Source organism: Drosophila suzukii, unplaced genomic scaffold, assembly GCF_043229965.1.
Source record: "Drosophila suzukii unplaced genomic scaffold, CBGP_Dsuzu_IsoJpt1.0 scf_13, whole genome shotgun sequence".
Lineage (NCBI taxonomy): Eukaryota > Metazoa > Arthropoda > Insecta > Diptera > Drosophilidae > Drosophila > Drosophila suzukii.
In genome coordinates this window covers 286,644-303,553 of record NW_027255900.1, presented here as the reverse complement: position 1 = coordinate 303,553, position 16,910 = coordinate 286,644, and positions in this window count along the sequence as shown.

Here is a 16,910-nt window from a genome sequence, read left to right as displayed (position 1 = left end):
CTACGACACAGATAAGCTAGCGGCAGACAACTTTGCTGCCTGTGCGTCGTACGAACCCCCGAGCGAATTGGAGCATGAGGAGGCCACCCTCACTGGCTACGTGTCAACCGACTCGGAGCTGACAGAGAGCCTGAAGCAGCTGTGCACTCAGGACATAGCCCGACCAGGGCGCACTGTTCTTCAGGACATAGCGGAGGAAGCCGAAGGGTACCTTCCCGACCACGGTCCTAAAGATGGTGCAGTTCCTGCAGATTAACCTTCACCAAAGCAAGGCAGCATCCGCTGCGCTCCTCACCCGCCTGGCAACAAGCAACACAGACGTAGTCCTCATTCAAGAGCCATGGATTGTTGGTAACAACATCTGTGGCTTATCAACCTATCAACCCCCCTATACAAGCTATTTTACACCAAGGATAAGGGTAAAACCAGAACCTGCATTCTTATAAAGAAACACTTTAACCTATTTCTTAATCCACAGTTTAGCAAAGGCGACCTCACCACGGTCAGACTGGAGCTAAACGAACACACTCATCACACCTTAGCATCATTCTATCTGACTCACGACTACGAAGGGCCACTACCAAACACCACTACACAACAAATCATACATACACACTCATGTAAGGAACTCACCCTGGGTGGGGACGCTAACTCACACCACACACAATGGGGAAGTACAAACACAAACGAAAGGGGTGAGTTACTCTACGACTATCTCCTTCAATCAAATCTATTCATCTGCAACAAAGGTAATGACCAAACTTTCATCACTAGAAATAGGAGGGAAGTCTTAGACATTACACTAATATCTGATCCCCTACTTAACCAGCTAGAAGCGTGGAAGGTGGGGATCGAGCACTCATTCTCAGACCACCGATACATAGAATTTACAATAACTCCAGACTGTCCTCCCGCCGAGAACATTACTAATCTAAGATAAACCAACTGGGGATACTACAAGATCTCCTCAACAGGAACCTACATGCTCCACCGACGCACATACGCAACGGTCAAGAATTAGATAACCTAGTTAACACTTTTACTGATATCTGCGGTAAGGCCTTAAAAAGGGCTTGCCCAAGCAGAGCAGTCAAAGCAAAGCACAAACCCCCATGGTGGAACGCAACCCTGGCGAATCTTAAAAAAGAGTGTAGAACTTACTTTAATAGAGCTAAATACAACAATAGCGAATCTTCCTGGAATTTATACCATACAAAACTAAGCCAATACAAAAAGGAAATTAGAATGTCAAAACGGAGAGCTTGGGCTAGTTTCTGCAGTAGCACAGAATCTACTGCGGAAGCATTTAGACTCAGAAGGAATTTAGCAAAATCTCCAGCAACCATTGGCTATCTAAAAACCAGCCCTGACAGCTTGACGGAAAACAGTCAGGAAGCTTTTGAACTACTGTTACACAGCCACTTCCCTAAAAACACCCATGTAGTGGAGGACCGTTACATAGAGGAGAACCTTGACAACCAGAGCATAGACAACATCTCGAGCCCTGTCCGCATTAAGTGTGCTATTAACTCTTTAAAGCCCTTCAAATCCCCCGACCCAGATGGGTTCTTCCCAGCCCAGCTACAACGGACAATAGATATTTCCCTACCCTGGCTGACAGCCATCTTCCACGGCTGCCTTGCTCTAAACCATATTCCAACAAAGTCGCTGGACGTTAAGGTAGTTTTTATACCGAAAGCCGGCAAACCCTCCCACACCAACCCTAAGGACTACCGCCCGATTAGCTTCTCTTCCTTCTTGTTAAAGACCCTGGAAAGGCTAATTGACACCCTTATCAGGCTAACCATCGACCAAAGCCTACTCTCTGACGCACAGCACGCGTACCGTAAGGGTAGACCAACAGATACCGCCCTCAACTCTCTAGTGTACAGTATAGAGAGAGAGGTTTCCGCAATAACGAATACTCTCTGGCAGCGTTTTCAGACATAGAAGGCGCCTTTAACAACGTCACCCCAACGGCGATTACTGGTGCTCTGACTGAACTGGGCATTAAGCGGCCGATAGTGGGACTCATACACACCATGCTAACCAGCAGAGTAGTGCACTCCACTATGGGATCAGCCCACTCGATCAGGAATGTCAGCAGAGGAACCCCACAAGGGGGCGTACTCTCACCTTTTCTATGGGTTTTAGTGGTCAACAAACTGCTTTCACTTCTAGAAGAGGCGGGCACTTAAGTGGTAGCCTACGCGGACGACGTGGTTATCCTACTGCAAGGCAAGTTCCCGCAAACTCTTTGCAATCTAATGGAGATAGCCTTATCCTCTCCCGAAGGACGGATGTCTGTGGAATGGGAGTTAACCCCGAACTAGTTCTCTTTACAAGGAAGTATAAGGTACCAAATCTAATTCTCCCACAACCAAACGCGCCTAACCTTTAGCAACCAAGCAAAGTACCTAGGTGTCAAACTCTCCTACAATGTAGCAGGAAGGACATCTCCACTCTTCTAAATGCCCTCACGGGCCACTGTCTTATAGGGACTCATGCGCTCAGGATGGGACTCAGTAATCACGACTTCCGCCGCAGCTGTAAACAGATAGACGAAAAGGAGAGCATCGAACACCTCCTATGCTTCTGCCCAGCGCATAGCCTAAGGCGCTTTCAAACCCTAGGTAGCTACACACTTCCGAACCTTGCGGCCATTCAGGGCGGAATCATCTAAAAACTCTTATGTTTCTTAAGAAGCACAAAATACTTCGCGAAAGCTAATAACCCATGAGCTAGGGAAAAGGATCTAATCAGAGATCATGTGGTATCACAAGGGGCCCAATGTGGCCTAAGTGTGGGGATTAGTATCTAATCTCCAACCACTCCTACCTAACCTAACCTAACCTTACTACGGCGAATCAAAGTTTGTAAAAGGGCGAGAGAAGCCACGGAAGTGAATTGTAACCTTGATCGAGTGTGTAATTTACTTAACCCCGCCCCGTCATAACTCAGCCCGTCGGATAAATAAATAAATCTTATGAACGTGTTAGCAGTGTATTAAATATGTTAATAGAATAAGCCGATGACTATTTACCATTAATATCATTTACATGCTAACTTCCTCGTTTATGTACCAATTCCGATATTCCGTTTCAATGTGAAACTAAGTAAAGCTAATATCACTGTGGACGGCAGTACACGTAGTGGCGAAGCGCGCAAGAGAGCGTGCGAAGACAACTACTATGTATATATAGCCGCAGAATTGAAAATCTGCCATTATTGTCCGATCGTAACGAGTGATACATCAGTCGAAAGGTATCGCAAAAACTAAGAAGATTGCATACCAAGACTTTCGAAATATAGATTTGTTTGGCAGAAAAAGCGGTGAAAGTGTAAAAGTAACAAGGAAGAACGCTATAGTCGAGTACCTCGACTATCAGATACCCGTTACTCAGCTAAATTGAGATATGCAAGTAGCAAAGCGAGATTAAAATGCGCCACCTACCGGCGGTATACAGATTTAAGCGTTATGGGCGTTAGAGTGGGCGTGGCAAATTTTTTTTTGGACCAATCGATAGGTATTGACGAGACCAATACATTTCAGTTATTATACTAGATTGATGAGAACATTACATTTCAGTTAAAATTTTTATTCTAGCATCAAAACTGTAGGAGCCACAGTTTTGGGCGGTTTGTGGGCGTTAGAGTGGGCGTGGCAGTCTACTGAAACAAACTTGCGCTGCGTAAGAAGCTCAGGAATCTGTACGCCAAATCTCAATAGCCTAGCTCTCAAAGTTTCCGAGATTTCAGCGTTCATCCGGACAGACATACGGACAGACGGACATGGCTAGATCGACTCGGCTAGTGATCCTGATCAAGAATATATATACTTTATGGGGTCGGAAACGCTTCCTTCTGCCTGTTACATACTTTCCGACGAATCTAGTATACCCTTTTACTCTACGAGTAACGGGTACAAAAATGTAGAAAATTGGAGCTGCTGGACACGGTGGGGATAAAACCCCCGGCTGTTTAGCTAGTTATTTTCTTATTGAGAGTACGCGTCGAATGACACCTCATTTGTTGAAATCCATTGCACCGTTCAAAAGGAATTCAAAAAACAAGATTTTCTTCTTCTTCCCAAAATGAAAATGTTTGTCCCTTTGTGGGTTTGTATGCATCCCATCTTAGTTTTAGGGTTTTGAAAACCCTATGGGTGTATATAGTAGCTTGAATTAGAAAACGTTTGTTCTACGACTTTTGGAAAAACCCGCTAGTTTAGCGTAAAATCAAAAAAAAAAGCCAGATTTAAAATGCTTATAATATCTAAACAACTAATGCTACAGAACCATGCTATATATCTCTGAAAAGATAATTTAATTTGTTAATACTCTTCATATAGTAAAATTGTCTGAATATAATAGATTTAAAGTTATGACAAAAAGTTATTTTTTAAAACCACTTTTTGACTATTTTCTCAAAATTGAATCGAACGATTTCTTTTTAAATTTCAAATCATATAGCCCTTGAAATTCCTCAACTTTCGATTTATAACACTTTTTGCCCTAAAAATTACCGTTTCGATACAAGACTAGCGAGCACATGTGTAAATTGAAGACAATATAGAGGAATACGAATAGAAAGTGAACATAGAACGGCGATAACAAACGATAACAATCTTAGCCCGAAAATTAATCAAAACGTAACAGAATTGTACCCCCCTCGGTACTGCGATTAATTTACCGATCGTTAATCGAGTTTATCTTAGTCACCAACATGACTCAGGGTTCGCCCGAGTTTTTACCGTAGTCCTTAACAAGACGCCCGAGTTATTACCGTGGTTATTAACGAAACTCAGGGTTCGCACGAGATATCAACGTAGATATTAGCTGAGCCCAGGGTTCGCCCGAGTTTTCACCGTAGTTGTTAATAAAACCCAGGGTTCGCCCGCGTTTTACAGTAGACATTCGCACGAGTTTTACCGCAGTTATTCGCCCGAGTGGCCGATAACTAAACCCAGGGTTCGCCCGAGTTTTATCAGAAGTCACAATAAAACTCCAGGCTCGACCTAAACTCGGGAGTAGGTCCCAGACTCGATCACGTACCATTCTTGTTTTCTGCTTTTACTCGAAACTACGCCCAAAACTCACCCAACTAACCCACATCGTCCACTGTAAGTTTTTTCGTGGGAACTTTAGCCAACCCCTCAACATATCCTGTCTGGGAAAACATTCTTACAAATGGCCCCCGAACAGGGACAGATGTGGGTCTGATCACAATCAATCACGACCAAAACCATATGGTGGACTAACGACCCGTAAAGTGTAAGGGTATACTGTCTGTCTCTCTGTCTGTCTTTCTGTCGTCTGCCTGTCTCAGTATCTGTCTGTCTCTCTGTCTGTCTGACTCTGTGTCTACCTGTCTGTCTGTCTGTCTGTCTCTCTGCCTGTCTCTCTCTCAGTCTGTCTGTCTGTCTGTCTGTCTGTCTGTCTCTGTCTGTCTGCCTGTCTGTCTCCCTGTCTGTCTCCATATCTGCCTGTCTCTCTATCTATCTGTCTCTCTCTCTGGATGTCTGTCTGGCTTTCTGTCTGTCTGCCTCTCTGTCTGTCTGTCTCTGTCTCTCTGTCTGTCTGCCTGTCTCTCTATCTATCTGTCTCTCTCTCTGGCTGTCTCTCTCTCTGGCTGTCTCTCTGTCTGTCTGGCTGTCTCTCTGTCTGTCTGGCTTTCTGTCTGTCTGTTTCTCTGTCAGTCTCAATGTCTGTCTGTCTCTCTGCCTGTCTGTCTCTCTGTCTGTCTGCCTCTCTGTCTGTCTGTCTCTCTGTCTATTTGTCTTTTTGTCTTCCTGTCTGTCTCTGTGTCTAATGGAGATAGCGTTATCATATCCCGGTGGACGGCTGTCTGTGGACTGGGAGTTAACCCCGAACTAGATCTCTTTACAAGGAAGTATAAGGACCCATATCTAGATCATGCGTGTAAGTTCTAAGAATAAGTTGTTGTTGTCGTATGATGCCGCTCACCGTTCTCTAACTCTCTCTCTCAATCTCATCGCTCTCACACTCTCCCAATGAGTCGGGGGTTGATGCGGATCGTGAGTTGAGAGCGAGGGCAGTTGAACGCCGACCGTGATCCTGAACAGACGAAATTATAAAATAAAAGTGAAGACTAGAAATACATATATTTCTGTTGGTGTTTAACTTCGGGGGAATATATTATACCCCTACAAAATCAGAAGTGGTAAGTAATTAAAACTTTAGTACAAAATAAAATCGAAATGGATTTAAGCAACGTGTCGGTTGAACAATTAAAAAGGTGGTTGAGTGTATTAAAGTTATCAACAACCGGAACAAGGAGACAATTGATCTTGCGATTAAATAATATACCGAAGGAAATTCAAGGACAGTTTAATGAAATGGCGAGACAAAAAGGAGACAAGGACGGCGATAATAGTAAAGGCAAAGACAGCGGCGACGAGAATTTCGAAGACGGCGGCGGAACTTTCCAGAAAGAAGGCGGCGACAGAAGTAACGGCAAAGACGGCGGCATTGAGAATTACATCGAAGAAGACGGCGAAACTAACGGGGAAGATGGTGAAGCGAATGACGAAGTGACTGGCAGCATTCTCAGAATTAGAGGCAAGCGGAGCAACGAAAAAGGCGGCGAACAAAACGAAGACGGTGGAGGAACGACAATTACGCAGAAGACGACATGCACAACCAGGCTGGAGACAATTCTAGAAACGCAAAAAGCAGCGAACGTAAAGCGGTGGTGGAAAATTTTAACAAGAGCATCGACGTCTCGTTGGGCATGACAGCACAGGTGTTGAGTGAGTTTTCTGGCGAGTCGTGTGCCTGCTTGCTATTCAATGCTTTGTGGATATTGGGCACATTAAGAGAGCGTTTGCGGATGTGAGCTTGCCAAAGTCATATGGAGTTGGCAGGCCGACGACATCAACGGATCCCAAGAACAGCAAGAAGACTCGCTGTTTCAATTGCAGTGGAAAAAGGGCATTGGGCGTACAAGTGCAGGAAGTCGAAGCGGGAGAAAGGATCGTGCTATGCGTGCGGTAAGAGGGGACATTTTGTTGCGAAATGCTTGAAGAATAAAAACAAGAACGAGGGCGAAAATAATTATGTAAGATATGTTAAAATTAATTTTGTAAACGAATCAAATACCAGGTTAATTGCAGAATGCCTCATAGATACTGTTCGTACCCAAAGGTACTCAACATGACCACACCCAACAAATCAAGCAGTAGCCAAGTTGGGAACAGTACCAGGCGCTCAGTAGCACCCACTGCATATTATATTATATGTCTCACTAACTCACCGTCTCACCGACTCAACGGCACACTGACCCCCCAATGCAGTCAGCACATTTTGCAGTGTCAGCCAACTACGCAAAGCCAACTACGCAAACTGCTACCATAATCGTAATTCCCTGATCTACTTTAGAATATAGCTTACTTCACTAATCATTACACTAAACTTCCGTGTTCCAAGTAGTATATAAACATGTTCCAAATGAAGAATAAAACAGTTATCAACACACCTCTTAACTCCGCGGTTCTACTTCCTACAACTGGGAACAGGGCTCGTAATACACTATCTTAACTAGCAGCTAACCACGTTAGCTCACCCTCAGCGCAGCTCCAGCATCGCCTGTGGTCCGGCATCCCAGTAACCATCGTTACCATTGCCGCGACGCGATCGTCCTGCCATCAAAGCGTCCCCGTGCCAGCGACAAGTGCTCATTACCCCCTTGTCCCACGGTGTGACCCGGAAGTGTCTACTTCGGTTAGGCACAAACATTGGTGACCCCGACGTGATCCTTTAACAACAAAGGATCACACTCAAGCAACCCCCTTCCCACTAAAGGACTCACAGCTTTATCCAGCTTCACAGGATACGCTTCTTCTTCCAGCGTCACAGGAACTTCAGCTTAATCCAGCTTCACAGGATACGCTTCGTCTTCCAGCGTCACAGGAACTTCAGCTTAATCCAGCTTCACAGGATTCGCTTCTTCTTCCAGCGTCACAGGAACTTCAGCTTCATCCAGCTTCACAGGACTCGCTTCTTCTTCCAGCGTCACAGGAACTTCAGCTTAATCCAGCTTCACAGGATACGCTTCGTCTTCCAGCGTCACAGGAACTTCAGCTTAATCCAGCTTCACAGGATTCGCTTCATCTTCCAGCGTCACAGGAACTTCAGCTTCATCCAGCTTCACAGGACTCGCTTCTTCTTCCAGCGTCACAGGAACTTCAGCTTAATCCAGCTTCACAGGATACGCTTCGTCTTCCAGCGTCACAGGAACTTCAGCTTAATCCAGCTTCACAGGATTCGCTTCATCTTCTAGCGTCACAGGAACTTCAGCTGCATCCAGCTTCACAGGATACGCTTCTTCTTCCAGCGTCACAGGAACTTCAGCTTAATCCAGCTTCACAGGATACGCTTCGTCTTCCAGCGTCACAGGAACTTCAGCTTAATCCAGCTTCACAGGATTCGCTTCATCTTCTAGCGTCACAGGAACTTCAGCTGCATCCAGCTTCACAGGATACGCTTCTTCTTCCAGCGTCACAGGAACTTCAGCGTCATCCAGCTTCACAGGATACTCAGCTGCATCCAGCTTCACAGGATACTCAGCTTCATCCAGCTTCACAAGATTCTTTGTTTCCAAGACACACAATATGTCTACTTCATTCATTGAGGAAACAAGTCACACAAGAATCGATTTACACAATCGATTACTAGACACCCAAAACGAGCTGCAAGGGAAAATCCAACAGCTCATTAAGAATTATGGCAAGGATTCTGCCGACCGACGCCACCGAGACGGCTATTATTCCGGTAAGCTAAATCAGTTAAACGATCTCTGGCAGCAGTTTTGCGACCTAGATGAAGAAGTCCAGCAAGCGGCATTACCCACTGGAAGTGAGTACTCTTCACGATTACTAGCACTTAAGGAGCTGGTCGAAAAATATCAGAATATCTTTCTGGACAACATGCCGACTGGAAGCGGACTTCCGAAGGCCCCGAGACGAACTTCGGCCAACATCAAGATCACAACAAGAGATCAAGTCAAAGGAGATTCCGCAATTGACACGGTGATCCGACAGTTGCAGAGAAGATGCAACGAATTGGAGTCATCATTAACATTAGCCTCGAACGCCCCAACTGTCACCCCAGCCTTACAAAGGCACCTGGATCTCCATTGGGCGTTACTGAGGCAAGCCCACGACGAATTGGATAGTACACCTGGGGCCGCAGCTCTGGCAGAAGCAGAGCTAGCCCAATTCCACACATTATACGAGGAATACGAAATGAGCCTGCTACGAGAAAACGACGCGCCAATGAGCCTAAACTTGGCACTTCCGCCAATTAGCATTCCGGAGTTCAACGGCGAGTATCTAGACTGGCCACGGTTCCATGATCTCTTTGTGGAATTGGTACATAACAAACCATATTCGGCCAGTCAAAAACTACATATTCTACAGAGTTCGCTTCGTGGGGAAGCGAGGAACGTCTTGACAGACACAGCCTTCTCACAGGGTGGCTATGACGACACCTGGTTGCGGTTGAAGGCCAGGTACCAGAACGGCAAAATACTAGTATTCGCTGCCATAGCAAAAATTATTGACCATACGCCCATAGACGGTTCCTCGCGCCAACTAAGGGCATTACATGACACTATAAAAAACTCAATGAGTACTCTTCAAAACCTCGATATCAGCACAAAATCCTGGGATCCAATCTTGTGTTTTCTTATCAGAAGAAAACTAGACCAGCAATCTCTAGCTGCTCTAGAAAATTCAGCGGATGCACCAACGGAAATTCCAACGTTAAGGAGTGTACTAACGTTTATTGAACGGCGCGCTTGCATGCTGGAGACGATAAGCGCTCAACCTACAGCAACACTACGCCATCAGTCAGTTCACAACGAAGAGAGCTGTAAGATTTGTCACCTAGGACCACATAATCTTAGAGCATGTAGCCGGTTCCAGGAAATGGACCCCAAAACACGGCGCCAAGCCATTATTCAAATAGGAGCATGCACAAATTGTTTGTCTACAGCTCATATGGTTGAAAACTGTGGATCACCGACCAATTGTCGAGTCTGCCAGCAACGGCACCATTCACTGTTACACAAAGGACCAACTAGCAATCCAGTGGCCGGCGCAGTAACCATTGCAGGCTACGACATGGTAGGAGGATATACTCTGCTCGCGACCGCGAAGGTCTCATTACAAGGGCCAAACGGTCAATTACAAACATGTCGCGCTGTAATAGATGGTGGATCTCAGGTGAATCTTATCTCAAGGAGAATGGCAGATCTGCTATCTCTTAAGGAAGGTTCACCGATTGAAATATCTGGAATCGGAGGAAAGATATCAACAGCAATTAGATCAACACTAAAGCTCTCATCCTGTACATCAGGGTTTGAAAAACTATTAGAGGTATTTATTATGCCCACAGTCATTACAGACCAACCGTCAGTACCGATTACAACCGATCTTAACATTCCCGAGGGACTGCCATTAGCAGATCCTGACTTTCGGCAACCTGGACCCATTGACCTAACCTTAGGGTCTGAGGTGTATTCTCGTGTAATAACCGGTGAACTTCTTAAACTAGGACCTAATAAACCCTTGGCACAAGGCACTAGGCTTGGTTATGTAATCACAGGTTATCTCAATAAAGAAACCTCATCTGATACGGAAATCAACCCTATTCTGGTAGAAGGCAGAGGTGATTTTGCAGGACCGAACGCTGCTTATGAGCCAACAAAAGATAAAAATCCGATGAATATAGAACCGACTTCTCATCAAATTGAAACCTACAAGAAGGCTGACTTTGGTTCAACATTTTTAAACCTAACCAAGAAATATCTTAGTTTTGTTGCAGAATGTCCACAAACCATAGACGTGCCAAATAATCAAGTTCTACGAGAGCACAATTTCAGTCCCCACGATAATGTCAATTTTATCGCAAAGGGGAGTGTTAAGCAGCATCAAGACGATGTGAAGGACCTGAATCACAAACATGAACCGCAGTTGAAGGAAAGATCCACCTTGGTCAATGATTTGTTAGGTGCTTCCTATACAATTCGGTCAAGGGCTGACCGACATCACGACTTAATTGAGGGTACCCCTCAATGGGGGGGAGAATGTTCGTACCCAAAGGTACTCAACATGACCACACCCAACAAATCAAGCAGTAGCCAAGTTGGGAACAGTACCAGGCGCTCAGTAGCACCCACTGCATATGAGAATGGCTGATCAGCATATTATATGTCTCACTAACTCACCGTCTCACCGACTCAACGGCACACTGACCCCCCAATGCAGTCAGCACATTTTGCAGTGTCAGCCAACTACGCAAAGCCAACTACGCAAACTGCTACCATAATCGTAATTCCCTGATCTACTTTAGAATATAGCTTACTTCACTAATCATTACACTAAACTTCCGTGTTCCAAGTAGTATATAAACATGTTCCAAATGAAGAATAAAACAGTTATCAACACACCTCTTAACTCCGCGGTTCTACTTCCTACAACTGGGAACAGGGCTCGTAATACACTATCTTAACTAGCAGCTAACCACGTTAGCTCACCCTCAGCGCAGCTCCAGCATCGCCTGTGGTCCGGCATCCCAGTAACCATCGTTACCATTGCCGCGACGCGATCGTCCTGCCATCAAAGCGTCCCCGTGCCAGCGACAAGTGCTCATTACCCCCTTGTCCCACGGTGTGACCCGGAAGTGTCTACTTCGGTTAGGCACAAACAGATACAGAAAGTCCGATTTCATTTACCAAAATATCCAAAGTACCCAAAGACATTTCAAAATCACCAGTTTTAAGTTTATATTTCGGTTTAAACAAAAGTTACCAAACGAATAATGAGTCATGATGTAATCCTGGGTCGAGATTTTATGGATGCTTGTAATTTAAATTTAAACCTTGACATCTTGAAAATAGTTACGGTTGACAACATTGAGAAACCTTCTGATGTTAATGATGTTAGTGATGAAAAGCAGATAGTTAGTGATGATGTTAGTGATGAAAAGCAGATTGTTAGTGATGAGAAGCAAATAGTTAGCGAGGTTGTTAGTAATGTTAAAGATAAAAATAAAATGTTAGGCGATGTTAGTGATGAAATTAGCGACAGCAGGGAAACAATTAAACAAATGTGTAGTAAAATCAGAGACAAAGTAAAAGTTACGGAAAGAGATTATATTGAGCCGGAAATAAATCTGGTGGAAAGAGAATTATTTGATATAAATTTAACGGATGAAAGTGTAGAGTACAAAGTTGGTGATCATGTGAATTGTAATGTTAAGTGTCAATTTGTTAAGATGGTAGAAAGTTGTTATGTTAATAAAGAAAGGCCAAAGAAACCAGAGGTTAGATGCGAAATGAAATTAAGATTGGAGGATTCGAAACCATTTAGTTGTTCGCCCAGACGTTTAGCTTACACAGAAAAAGAAAAATTACAGGTGATATTAGATGAATACCTAAGTGAAGGAATTATAAGGCCAAGTGAATCCGAGTATGCATCTCCAATAGTGTTGGTTAAAAAGAAGTCAGGCGACTTACGACTATGTGTAGATTATCGAAAGCTTAACAAGACAATGGTCAAATATAATTATTCGTTACCTTTGATTGACGATTTATTAGATACATTAGTAAATAAGACAATATTTTCGAAATTAGATTTAAAGCATGGCTACTTTCATGTGTTTGTGGATAGTGAATCGATAAAATATACCTCATTTATGACGCCCTTAGGACAATTGGAGTTTATGCGGATGCCAATGGGGCTGAAGAATGCACCAGCGGTGTTTCAACGATTTATCAATACGATTTTTGCAGACATGATAAGGGATGGTAAGGTAGTTATATACATGGACGACATCATGATTGCGAGTAAGGAAATGCAAGAACATTTCAGTGTTCCTAGGGAAGTTTTTTATCGATTAGAAAGGAACAAACTAGAATTAAGAATAGACAAGTGTGAGTTTCTACAAGCAAGTGTACAATACTTAGGAATTTTGGTAACTAGCAAAGGAACACAGGCTAATGACAAAGGAATAGAAGCTGTTCGAGATTTTCCCGTTCCAGACAAAGTACACGGTGTTAGAAGCTTTCTGGGTTTGTGTTCGTATTTTAGAAGGTTCATTAAAGATTTTTCGATGATCGCTAAACCTCTATATGAACTGTTAAAAAAGGATAAGGAATTTGTATTTGAAGAAAAGGAATTGCAATGTTTTGAAATGCTTAAGAAAAAGTTGGTGGAAGCTCCAGTGTTAGGATTATATTATTACAAGGACGAGGTAGAATTGCATACAGACGCCAGTGCACAAGGTTTTGGGGCAGTTTTGCTGCAAAGAAAAGAGGATAAAAAGCTTCATCCTATATTTTATTTTTCGAAAGCAACAACAAAAGACGAAGCAAAGTATCATAGTTTTGAACTGGAAACGTTTGCAATAATTTACGCTCTTAGAAGATTTAGAATTTATGTGCAGGGCAGACGATTTAGAATAGTCACAGATTGTAACTCACTGACGTTGACGTTAAATAGAATTGGGTTAAACCCCCGAATTGCACGGTGGGCATTAGAATTGCTAGAGTATGACTTCGAATTAGTCCATAAATCGGGAAAACTTATGCAACACGTTGACGCGTTAAGTAGAAATACAAACATAATGGTGGTTGAAACGAATAGCTTTGAAGATAATTTAATTATTTGTCAAGCGAAAGATGAAAAATTAAAAGATGTTAGAAAAAAGTTAGAAAATGAGGAAGATAAAATGTTTGAGATGAGGAATGGAGTTATATATAGAAAGTCGAATAATGGAAAGCTGTTATTTAAATGGAGGAAGAGATATCATACAAATATCACAATGAATTAGGTCATTTAGGAAGAGATAAAGTTATGGATGCTATTGTTAGGACATATTAGTTTTCGAATATGAAAGAGAAAGTGGTTAGACATATTGAAAATTGTATAAGATGTGTAGCATATCAGGGAAAGGGGAAGGACTGTTGCACAGTATACCAAAAGGAAATGTGCCATTTGAAATTATACATATTGATCATTATGGTCCGGTTGATAGTGGAAGAGCAAAGAAACATCTCTTTGTGGTTATAGACGGGTTTACTAAATATGTTAGGCTATATGCAACAAAAACGACGAACACAAAGGAAGTTATTATAGCATTGAAAGACTACTTTAGGTCTTACAGCAGACCGACTTGTATAGTTTCGGATAGGGGAAGCTGTTTTACGTCAGAAGATTTTGGAAAATTTATGGAAGAATGTAATATTAAACATGTTAAAATTGCGACTGGGTCACCTCAAGCCAATGGGCAAGTAGAAAGGATTAACCGAATTGTGGGACCAATGATAGCCAATTAGCGGATCCAGAAGAGAAACTGCATTGGGACACTGTTGTGGAGGATGTTGAGTTTTCACTGAACAACACGAAGCAAAGAAGCATAGCACAAATGCCAAGTAAGATGTTGTTTGGAATAGAGCAGAAAGGAAAAGTTATTGATGAATTGAGACAAAGGTTAGAAGAATTAGATAATGTTAGTGATGTTAGAGATTTAGACAAAATTAGAAAAGACGGTTCAGAAGCACAAAGAAAATTACAAAAAGACAACGAACAGAGATATAACGAAAAAAGGACAAAGAGTTCGGAGTACAAAGTGGGAGACTATATTATGGTAAAAAATTTTGATAGCTCAGTAGGAGTTTCAAGAAAGCTAATACCTAAACACAAGGGCCCTTATGTTATAGATAAAGTTTTGAGAAATAATAGATACTTGATAAAAGATGTTGAAGGTTTTCAATTATCGCGTTGCCCTTATCAAGGTGTCTGGAGTAGCCAAAATATTAAGCGTTGGATTGGAAAACGAAAATAAAGTTGTAAATATATCTAAGAATTTGTAAATACAAAACTAAATTATAGAAACTAAGGTAAATATAAGCCGAAATCAATTGTAAATTAACAACAAGATCAGGGGATCTTAAAATGTCAGGACGGCCGAATTGTAGCACGATTGCTACGTCATAGTATGTATGTACGTGTATGTTATTGTATTCCTTCTAGATCATGCGTGTAAGTTCTAAGAATAAGTTGTTGTTGTTGTATGATGCCGCTCACTGTTCTCTAACTCTCTCTCTCTCAATCTCATCGCTCTCACACTCTCCCAATGAGTCGGGGCTTGATGCGGATCGTGAGTTGAGAGCTAGGGCAGTTGAACGCCGACCGTGATCCTGAACAGACGAAATTATAAAATAAAAGTAAAGACTAGAAATACATATATTTGTGTTGGTGTTTAACTTCGGGGGAATATATTATACCCCTACAGTACCTAGGTGTCGTCCATGACAAAAAGCTCGTCTGGACAGATAACATCCTAGACCGCACACGCAAAGCGGCTGGACACCGCAATATTGAGGGCCACTGCATAGCAGACGAGCTAACAAGACAGGGGACAACCGCCGACATCCTTCGCGATAAGGACACGGTGGGTATGCCCATGGCTATCTGCAAGCTCCATCTCAGGCAGAGACTGTACACACTTTCCAACAACCGTTGGAACTCGACCTCAACATGCCACTATTCTAGACTCATATGGCCAAACTACAACTCGAAAAGAACAAAAACTCTCCTACAATGTAGCAGGAAGGACATCTCCACTCTCCTAAATGCCCTCACGGGCCACTGTCTTATAGGGACTCATGCGCTCAGGATGGGACTCTGTAACCACGACTTCTGCCGCAGCTGCAAACAGATAGACGAAGAGGAGAGCATCGAACACCTCCTATGCTTCTGCCCAGCGCATAACCTAAAGCGCTTTCAAACCCTAGGTTGCTACAGACTTCCGAACCTTGCAACCATTCAGGGCGTAAGCATCTAAAAACTCTTATGTTTCTTAAGAAGAACAAGATACTTCGCGAAAGCTAATAACCCGTGAGCTAGGGAAAAGGATCTAATCAGAGATCATGTGGTATCACAAGGGGCCCAATTTGGCCTAGTTGTGTGGATTAGTATCTAATCTCCAACCACTCCTACCTAACCTAACCTAACCTTACTACGGCGAGTCAAAGTATGTATACCCTTGCAGGTATAATTAATAAATTTAATTCAAAATTCTTAAAAATACAAAAAGTGATATTCTCAATAATATTAGATAATATATCAAAAAACACCGAAGCTATAATTTGTTTTATATTATTTTCCCACCAATTCGATTCGATCGTTCCTGTGGCAGCTATATGATATAGTCGTCCGATTTTAATAAAATTAAATTCGAAATTGAGAATGTTAATAATGTTATTCCAGGCGTAGGAGGTTATATGTTAAAAGACACCACAGATATTATTTGTTTAAATTTTTTTTTTCCGATTATTCCTATGGGAGCTATAAGATATAGTTGTCCGATCCGGCTGGTTCCAACTTATATACTACCTGCAAAAGAAGTTAGACTTTTAGGAAAGTTTCAGCCCCATAGCTTTAAAACTGAGAGACTAGTTTGCGTAGAAACGGACGGACAGACGAACATGGCTAGACCGACTCGTCTAGTGATGCTGATCAAGAATATATATACTTTATGGGGTCGGAAACGTCTCCTTCACTGCGTTGTAAACTTCTGAATGATATCATAATACCCTCTGCAAGGGTATTCAAATTAAAATACAAATTTTCAGTTGGGTTACATTTTGACATTTATAATTTTATCAAACAAAAACGATTTTTAACGAGGTAAAAATCTAGTGACGATCGGACCTTCAGCAAACAAAGGTTCGGACATCAACTTTCGTGGCAAAATACGATCTACTAAATAGATTCAATTTCTTTATTTTTTTCCATTCGGCACGCCTTGTCAAAATCGTACAGCTTAACCCAAGCATATTGAATAGCAGCGTACCGAATGTAAAAATATTAAGAAACTTTA